Below are 10,775 nucleotides of genomic sequence, written 5' to 3'. Positions count from 1 at the left end.
ATAGAAGCCTATACTGCATGTGCATAATTTCCCTCTTTGATTATCTTCATTTCCTTATTGACTGTAACAATATGCATGTGGAGGTCCTTCCCATGTTTAGCCTGAGAGACGCCTTCCCCATGAGTACGGATGGCCCTTTACATTTTTGCTTCTGTCAAGGGTCAGCTTATTACGTAATAGACTTTTTAAATAATTAAAAGTTTTAATATGATTTCCTATATGAATCGTGAAGCCTAATATCCATACTAATTTGTTTCCAGTCCAAAAAAAAAAAAAAAATTATAAGACTAGCAAAGTACTCACTTAAATCAGTGCTGAGGTTGCAAAAAGTCATGTATAAATTTGGCCACTTTAATGGAGAAAGCATTCCATCAAAGATAAAATAACATACTATACTGTTTTACTCTGGAGTGCTTAAATAGTTCATCAATTATGGAAACAACCATTATAACAGAATATTATGAACTGACTTTCAACAATAGAAAGGAATCTTAGGGATTTCAAGAAACTTAGCAATGTGGGCAGCAATCCTTTACAGGCTAAATATTAATTTGCTGGAAAATAGTAAGATCTGAAAAGCTGGCCTCTTCCTCCTGTTTCTAAGCTATGTCCTGTGGCTGGTAAGCCAGCACAGTTTTTAAAACCCATGTCTGTGTAAGTGTATAACTTCTTGTGAGCTTCCATCTGCTCCATTAATTTCTATAAAATATGCTCATTACCAATATTTTCACGGTACTATGATAAGACATGGTAGGGCATGCCCCATTGTGTATTCTGGGAAAGCTAGTGATCACTGGATTGATTAAGAAACTAATGACTTTTAATACCATAAAGCAGAAGAGAAGGAGGAAGGTGGAAAAAAATACCTTTCAGTGGTGGATAAATGACAAAAATGTATTGACCATTTCTGTTTGTTAATATATGGTTCTTCTACCTCTGAGAAACTGATCATTATCCATTGGTTTAAGGAAACAAACACAGGAGCAAACAAGAGCAAATTTTCTACCAAGGCAGCACTTCTTAAGGACCTCTGGTCTAACCTTGTGCAGATGGTAGTATCAGTGGCTTAAGGGTTAACGTGGATCTGCAGCGGAGACAGAGGAATCTTCATTTCTTTACTTTCTTTCTTTTTTTTTTTTTTTAAGATTTTATTTATTTATTAGAAAGAGAGAGAGTACAAGCGGGGGGGGGGGGCAGCAGAAGGAGAGAGAGAAGCAGACTCCCGCTGAGCAGTAAGCCGGACGCAGGGCTCCATCCCAGTACCCTGAGATCATGACCTGAGCTGAAGGCAGATGCTTCCTCAACCCAGGCATCCCACCTTCATTTCTGACATGACTCTGCAAACCCCACAAACATTCTGTTCTACTGGCTTACAATATTGAGCTTTCAGTACATCCATTACTTGAAATATCTCACATTTAAAGATAGAGAGTACCCGGCTAGGGTCATAAATTGTGCCCGCAAGACGTGAAGGGACATTAGGAAAACAAGTTTGTCCTTTGAGGTGAGGGTCAGGACAAGATCTGATTCAGGGCTACTGGATTATAAAATGAAGCATGATAATAAAGGCAAATAAAGTGTCTTTTACCAGAGAATCAAATCGACCAGAGTCTTGGGATTGTTAATGTATCATTTGTCAATCACAAGGGGGAGAAAATTAGTAGAGAAAAAGGATATTGAAATATTCATGGCTAAATTTCCAGCAAATCTTTATCAAGTCTCTCATTTGGGATGAGAGTTCATCTTACCTATGGGACATTAAATAGTTTGCATTTAAATCCATTCAGCTAGCTTTAAAGACTTCCTGCAGACAATTTATCTCTCTTATAGTTAAATAAATTAATGAGTCCTTTGACGTATACCTTCCTTAAGATAGATATGTCTTCACTAAGAAGTATATGACCTAAGTGCGATATACACTCATTTGGAAATTGAAGCAAAATTGAAATCTGAATTATTAGAATTATTATATATATAAATATAAAATAAACAAATGATGTGTTTGATAGAAAAGTTCTAATTGGTACAAAGAAAAATTATATTTTTATTAATTTAAACATTGTGTATTTTATATATTTTAATTTTTTATATTTTTAATAACAGCATATTGCATATAAAATTGTTTTAAGTAAAATATTAACTGGTTTTTTTGAGCACTAGTTTCAGAGAGAATTTCTCACACAAACCTGTAACTTTTTTTTTAATGGGATAATTTTACTTATAGTTTGTTGAATGACTGCAGAAATGTGAACATTTAAATCAATGGTTCTTGACAAGGGGTGATTTTTGTTTCCTAGGAGATATTCAGTAATGTCTAGAGATGTTGCTGTTGTACAACACAGAGAGAAATGCTACTGGTATCCAGTGTGGGTAAGTCAAGAGGTCTTTACACACCCTCTAACACATAGGAGGCCCTCGGTAACACAGTACTTTTCAGCCCCAGACGTCCATCATGCCAGAACTGAGAAACCCTGATGGAATCCTTTGGCTTCCCCTTTGGCCTCCAAAACCCTTCGAGTCCTGCACAATTGTTTCAGTGAAATATTAAGAAGTAATTAAAATGCACAAATAATTTGGTCTGTGTTTTTCTAAGGAAAATAATCTCTAACCCATGTGGCTGTCTTTGCCTACATGGAAAACATTTTCATATTATGAATGTCTAGAAAGAATACGAAGATAGGTGAATTTAAGTAGCTTCGGGCTGCTGGAATCAAGCCCTCGCTCCAAACAACCCCTTCCTGGGTCCAGCGTCCTAAAGAAGTCTTCAGGGACCCCAAATGGGGCCACGCAGATAATGATGTCAAGGTCCTCTAACAAGTTTGAGCAAAAAAGTTCTCTGAGTTAAAGCTAAAGAAAGTTTTTTTTTTTTTTTTTTAATAAAATTCCTATCTGGTGCAATCTGATGCAAATATGAACATATTCTCAAATTCTAATCCTTAATATTTGCTAAAAACAATGGTTCAACTTTAAAACCCACTGTATTTTCTGGTTTTAACCTGCAGGAAAGCAGATTAAAAAAGTAAAACCCAGTCAATTTGTATGTCTACGTATGTGTTTGGTTTCCCTCACTGGGGAGCGACAGAGCAGGGTGGGGGGGTGGGGGTTGAGCTTTTGCCATCGGACCCCTTGATGCTGATCTGTGCCCTGTCACCCAGTTACATCAGTTTGATGGCTCATGTGCACTCCAAAAGGGGGAGATAGTTAACGTGTGTCCACTCCACGCTGTCTGGCCCCCATTCAGCTCCCGCTAGGTGTCAAGCATCGAGGAAAGGGACAGCTCTGCGTCCCCACTGCTGGTGCACGTTGTGTGCTGTGTGGGCACAAGGAATGTTCTGGAAGCCCCTCACTGTCACAGAGAGGGGTGCTGTGCATCAAGGGAATAGCTCCTTGTGACTTCACAGAGACCAGGTTGGAAGATCATTTCCACTGCTTACGAGGCGATGTCATCGTGACATAATCCCACTCGGAAAAGTCAACTGAAACTGAAAACCCTTGAGAAACTGAAAACTTAAAGAAAAAAAAAAAAAACACAGTAAAAATGAAGAGTTCCTAGTATTAATATCAGTACTAGATTATAGCTTTTCAGAATGACATATAATCTTACAGATAATCATACATAATTTAAAAGAAAATGATCCTTCAGAAATTCATACCACGAGAGCATTTGACTGCAGGAGATTTAATCAATGGAGAGTTTCCTTACAGCCAAATCACCTTACATTATAAATAATATAATGAAATGTACTCTGAAAAGCTGGTTAAATTCTGCTGTTTACAGAGTGCTTTACTTTGGAGCATGGGTGTAAGGAGACAAGTCAGAGCAAATATCCGGGCTCCAGGATTTTAGTGGGGCCCTGGAAAAAGCCAGACCAGAGGAAGAAAAAGCAAGGTGCAGGAGGGGAAAAAATTTCCATGGAAAAACAGGAATCTGGTACAAAATAAAGTCAGCCCAAAAGTCTAGATATCCAAAGGACTTAGTGGTCCTGAGTTGGTGGGACATTGCTTTATGAACTCCCTGTGTTTGGATCCTGGTTTGCACATCTATTCAGGGCAGGAGAGAGCAGGGAGGTAGAATTCACACTCTCCTTCTTACGGGGAACCTCTAAAGAAGGGTTGAACTCTGATGAGGGAAAAAGAAAGTGATACACTATATCCACAGCTAAGCAGGGCATGGGAGGGCAAGGTGGAGTCAGAGAAATAACCTTGGTTTTATGTGAGATGCATGGCCCCGCCTCCACCACTCCCAAGCTTACTCTTACCCACAAAATACACTCTTTTTTTTTTTTTTTTTTAAAGATTTCACAAACTTATTTCAGACAAAGAGAGGGAAAGAGCGAGCACAAGCAGGGAAAGTGACAGGCAGAGAGAGAAGCAGGATCCCCGCTGAGCAGGGAGGCCAATGTGGGGCTTGATCTCAGGACCCCGAGATCCTGACTGAGCTGATGCTTAACTGACTGAGCCACCCAGGCACCCCGAAAACACAGTCTTTAGAAAGCCCCAGAAGGATGTGTGATGGGCAGGGCTATTTTACCAATGGAGTTTAGAGACCATGCATTAAATAACTTTATCTAGATTAACATACTGAGAGCTTAACACATCTGTCTATCAAAGTCTGTATGGATGCATATGCATATACACAGACGTATGTCGTGCTTACAGACAGAGAGATAGCTTGGATGCTAACTGCTCTACTGATAAAACCTATGGCATGTAGATTTAGAAAAAAAAATGTACTGGAGTGTTCACGTTTTTTCCAGAAGGTAAAGTACAGAGAAGTTTGCCTTCATGACACAACCTTCCCCTCAAAGGCCTAATGGTGAGTGTTGTTATCATTACTAGGATGGCAGGCACATGGTGGGATAAATGAGAGGCAATTATTTCAACTGGACATTTTCCTCAGTAGTAGAGAGCAGTGAGAATTATGATGTAAAGGAATAAATGAAGAGTTGCCTTGAGGGGGAGAGAGCATCGTTGTTAATTCTGTACAGTTTAGCTCTAGCAGCTGTCACCTTCAAGACAGGGCTACCCTGCTCCTCCCAGGGAAGACAGCTTCTCCTCTCAATGGGAAGTTGGCTTCACTGTCTCTTTTCTGGCTGGCTTTTGCTGAAAGCAGCAGGAATTATTTTTAATGGTACCTTATAAGGATGTACTTCTTGAATGAGTACAAAAGACAGTGGAATGAGTCAGTATGAGGTATGTTTATTTTTTTAGCATTATTATTTCAATAAAAAAATGTGATAGATGATTTAAGCCCAGTGTTAAAATGCCAGAGGAATTTCAGTAAAAAGTTCATTATTTCTATATCTTGCTTTGAGAAAGGGCATGGAAGTCTGGCATGATTATTTATAGTCATAAAATAATTAAGTAGGCTCATTAGTAAGTTTGTTTTTCCACATAACTGAATTATGCAGATAACTGAAGTTCACAATTTAAATGCCAATTTTCTCTCTAGGCACTAATGTCAGAGCTGTTTTAACACATTTTTTTAAAAAATCTATAGATCTTATTTTAGCTATTTGTTTTGATAAATCAGTACAATTATATTATCAGGTTACTATTTAGGGCTATGATTCATTAGTAACACTGAAGTATTTATGACTACTTAACCCCACAAATTGTACATTGTTTTTTCTCTGTTTTCTTTGTTCTTTGCTCTCAGTTGGGGTTTCCGATCAGGAAATTTCCTAAGGTGGAAGCCAGGTATGCTCCTTTTGAGACAATCTTTAGGCACTGGTTTAAACTGTCTCTGTTACTAAAAGACACAGAATTATTTTGATATTGAAAAACCCACCATACACTGTGGGTATTAACACTGTAAGTTCAGGTGCACAACTTTAAATACCCTCCTTAGAAACTGTGCCAACTACATTCTCTTTCTGATGCATGATAGGAACTACCTCCTCACATCCTCGCCAGCCCTAAGTGCTATCATGATTTAAATCTCTGACTATAGTTTATTGATGCATTTTAGAAGAAGCCAACAAAATGAACTTCAATTTTTCAGATAAATTGTCAGTATTTATGGGTTGTCCCTGAACCCACTGAGCCACCCAGTCGCCCCTATGGCTTGTCCCTCTTGGGAGGAAGGGACAAAAAATATAAATTCTGAAATTGAACTGAAAAAAAAATTGCTCACTACAATAAAAATAAAATACTTCATTTTACAAATACCTATGGGGTCCTTACTTTGTTAAATGTGAAATAAACACTGGGCCTATGTAGTAGAAAAGGCAGCCAAAGTCCCAGAGGCCTAAAGTTTATGATGGGAGGTATAGCTCTCCCTGTAGATCTTAAATTCTAATAGTGGGATGTATATAAGCTAATACACAGATTAATAATAACAAAAATAATAGGTCATTTATTACAGCTCTAGAAATATGTATTGAGTCCTTCTTAGAGATAAAATCCTGAACAAAGCAGACAAAAATCTCTACCCTATGGAGCTTGCGCTCTAGTAATAGTTACAAAAATGTAAGTAAACTTTAAAAGCATATAAGTAGGGGCACCTGGGTGGCTCAGTAGGTTAAGCATCTGCCTTCGGCTCTGGTCATGATCCCAGAGTCCAGGAATAAGTCCCATGTCAGGCTCCCTCCTCAGTGGGGAGTCTGCTTCTCCCTCACCCTCTCTCAAATAACTAATAAAATCTTAAAAAAAAGAAAAAAGAAAAAAGAAAAAAGAAAAAAAGCATTTAAGTGCTATGGAAATCAATTGATCAGAGTAAAGGAATTATGTGTCAGATTGGGGTAGGATTCCTAGGGCCATGCAGAGAATTGCTACATGGTGTATCATAAATAGGAAGTACATGTAAGAAAGTGTCACAGCAGCTCAATTTGAATGACAGGAGGGAGACATATCCTTAAAGATCATGGGGAGCAACACCACAAGAAGAATATTTGTACAAAGACTGTAAGGCAGAAACTACTTGTATGTCTGAGGTAGGAGACGAGAAGGCAGATACGGATGTTTTCAGGCCAGTGAGTTACAGGTGTGCAGGTGTACGGGGAGGCACAGGCCAGATCATGCAAGGTTATGCCAACGAGGATGAAGGAGGTATGTATAAAAGGGTATGGTCAGAATTATATTTAGAATCATATAGCATATTCATCTTTGAAATCCTTATCTGTTGAATGCATTCCATATTTCTGAGTTTAATCATTTGCATCTGTAAGTTTGTGTGTGTTTCTGAAATACCCACTAATAATATAAGTGAAAGAGTGGGTACCAAGTTCACTTCGGCACTTGGTTTCCCTGAGTTTTTCATAGGGTTGGTTAACCTCTTTGGATCAGTGTGCCACATGAAACGTCCAGAGCACACCTAACTGAGTTGTTCCACACACAGTAGTCGAGGGACATGACTATAAAGGCAGGAACCTCATACATGGAATAAGGTGATGAAGATGCAGGTGTATCAGAGAAAAGAGGAAATGTCAAACATCACATTAGATAGATGATAAAGATTCAGTCTTGTGATTGGGTGTGTTTGGAAGGGAACTGTATTTATATATGATCATTTTACTCAATTTATTTCTATAATAACTATTTTACAATTTTTGTAACTCTTAGTTCACTAGTAGAATAAATAAATGAATTCAGTCAATTTTGCATTCTCACCCATTCCCTATGTTTCTAAGTAAGATCCAAAGGGGGCTTGGAGTATACCATGTCATTAAAGAATAAGGGGAAGTGAAGGGTCTTCAGAGACATCTGTCCACACTCTCATGGTCATGTACATTGTCTAGGCTGGGTCCCATCTACAACTCCTTTAACAACCACTACTGTCCTCCTGCTCCCCCATTCAGCTCAGGAGCCCATGATTTATCCGCAGTATAAGGAAGTCAATTGGACATCAAGTTGCAAAGGGCTTCTTTACATGCCCCTCCCTTGAAGTACTGAACTCAAGTTGGTGTACTGGGCTGACACCTGTTTGGTGTTGACGGAGAGGTATGCAATAAAAGACCCAGTCACATATGGTGTGAGAAAAAAAAATTACTTATCAAAAAAGATATTTGCTTGTTACAACAATCTATAATATGGCAAGATGAAATCCTAGATAAGGACACAACATGGAAATGATCTGCCATAAAATCAAGCCACATTTGCAGAGAATTAAAGTACTATGTCATTTAAATGCATGGCAAACTTCATCCATAAAATGGAAGTAATTTTTTTATGCACAGGAAGTTTAATTACAAAGAAGGGAAAATACTGAAATGCATCAAAGCCTCAGGATAGAAAATCACCGAAAATAATTACTAAATTTTACAAAATTGGAATTGAAAATTAAAATTTTATTTATTTCAAGGTATAAGAAAATAAATCTTTTTTTTCCTTATTTGCCACTCATTTCAATGTAATATATTACAGTAATTTGAAAGAAATCTTTCCAAAGATAATTTTAATTTGGTTCACCTCCAGTGGCAGCAAAATTTTGAGAAGAAAGCTAGGTATAGATTTGTTGAAAGGGGAATTTTCTTTTATATCTAGGAGGCTGAAACTTTATAGACTTCTTTTTAAAGAACATTTGACTATAAGGATTTCTCATTAGAAGAGAATGTTCCCATTTGATCTTTTATTCTCACTTAGTTTGTGCTTCACAACATAGCAGTATTAGAAGTCTTTTGTATATAATCTAGTTAGATTTCTGTCTTTAATTTTATAAAAAATATTTCCTATCATTAAAGGAGCTAATCAAAGAAATATATATATGGGGAAAAATATGAAGTTTCCTCTTAGAATAATTAATACTATCACAAATATAATTTAAAAGGTCAACAAGTACTTTAAAACTGCTGAATCAAGTATAGAGAAATTGATCTCATATAATTACATGTATTTAGCATAGAGCAAGTTCCTTTTATCATTATATTAAAATCCACATTTCACTATGAAAAGCTTCCTGTGCTATATTCAAAGTTTTCTACAAATAAAATTATGCTAAACATTGAAGTCTATTAAACCATTAAAAGTTCCTTCCTACTAGATACTACAGTTCCTTCATACATGACTCCATTCCTGAAAGGTTATAAATGTAATAAAAGATTGAATTCAAGATATAAGACCAACTCCATGTAAAGATGTCAGTTCTTTTCAACTTGATCTATAGACTACAATTCCAATCAAAATCCATGTCATGGATTTGTCAATATCAACAAACTGATTCTAAAGTTGTTATGAGGGGCATCTGGTTGCTCAATCCATTGAGCTTCTGCCTTTGACTCAGGTCATGATCTCAGGGTCCTGGGATTGACCTCTATGTGGGGGGGGGAAATGGACGGGTCAGTGTCCCTGCCCAGGAGGGAGCCTGCTTTTTCCTCTCCCTCTGCCCCTGCCCCAACTCATGCTCTCTCTCTTTCTCTCCTAAAATAAATAAAATCTTAAAAAAAAAAATAAAGTTGATATGAAAAGGTGAAAGACCTAGAATAGCCAACATACCATTAAAGAAGAACAAAGTCAAAGGGCTGACACTACCTAACTTCAATACTTGCTATAAAGCTACAGAAATCAAAACACTGTGGTATTGGTGAAAGAGTAGAAAAACAGATAAATGGCACAGAGTAGAGAGCCAGAGACAGACTCACACAAATATAGTCAATTGATCTTTATCAAAGGAATGAACACAATTGGATGGAAAAGAGTCAGTCTTTTCAACGGATGGTGTTAAAACAACTACACATCCACATGCAAACAAGTGAACCTAGATAGAGATCTTACACCTGCCACAAAAAATAAAACAAAACGGGTCATAAGCTTCAATGTAGAATCCAAAACTGTAAAACTCCTAGAAGATTTCTATAGGAGAAAATTTAGGTGACTCTGGGCTTGGCAATGCCCTTTTATTTATTTATTTTAAAGATTTTATTTATTTATTTGACACAGAGAGAGGGAGAGAGAAAGAGAGAGAGAGATCACATGTAGGCAGAGAGAGAGGGGGAAGCAGGCTCCCTGCTGAGCAGAGAGCCAGATGCAGGGTTTGATCTCAGGACCCTGAGATCCTGACCTGAGCTGAAGGCAGAGTCTTAACCCACTGAGCCACCCAGGTGCCCCTGCAATGCCCTTTTAGATATGACACCAAAGGTATAACCCATGAAACAAAAATGAATATTAAACTTCATTATGACCAACAACTTCCACTCTGTGAAAGACACTGATAAGAGGATGACAGAATAAGCCAAAGACTGGGAGAAAATCTTTGCAAAGCACATATCTAATTAAACACTTGTGTCCAAAATACACAAAGAAGTTTAAAACTCAACAATAAGAAAGCAATTTCATTTAAAAATGGACAAAATATATGACAATCACTTAACCAAAGAAGATATATAGATAGCAAGTAAGCATATGAAAAGATGCTTAACATATTAATTAAACTAAAAAAAAAAAAAACAAAAACAGAAAAAAAACCACAACATATTACCACACACCTTTCAGAATGGCCAATACTGAAAACACTGCTGGCACCAAATGCTGAGGAAGCTATGAAGCAAGAGGTTTCTCATTCATTCATGGTAGAAAAGCAAGATGGTACAGCCACATTTCTTTTTTAAGATTTTATTTATTCATTTGTGAGAGAGAGAGAGAGAGCATGCACAAGCAGAGGGAATGGCAGACAGAGGGAGAAGCAGGGTCCCCACTGAGCAAGGAACCAGAAGCAGAACTCGATCCCAGGACCCCAAGATCATGACCTGAGCTGAAACCAGATGCCCAACTGACTGAGCCACCACGCATCCCAGTGTAGCTATTTTTAAAGATAGTTCCTTACAAAGCTAAAAACACGC

The sequence above is a fragment of the Mustela nigripes genome, chromosome 4, assembly GCF_022355385.1.
Source record: "Mustela nigripes isolate SB6536 chromosome 4, MUSNIG.SB6536, whole genome shotgun sequence".
Taxonomy (NCBI): Eukaryota; Metazoa; Chordata; class Mammalia; order Carnivora; family Mustelidae; genus Mustela; species Mustela nigripes.
Note: the sequence above shows the minus strand (reverse complement) of the source record.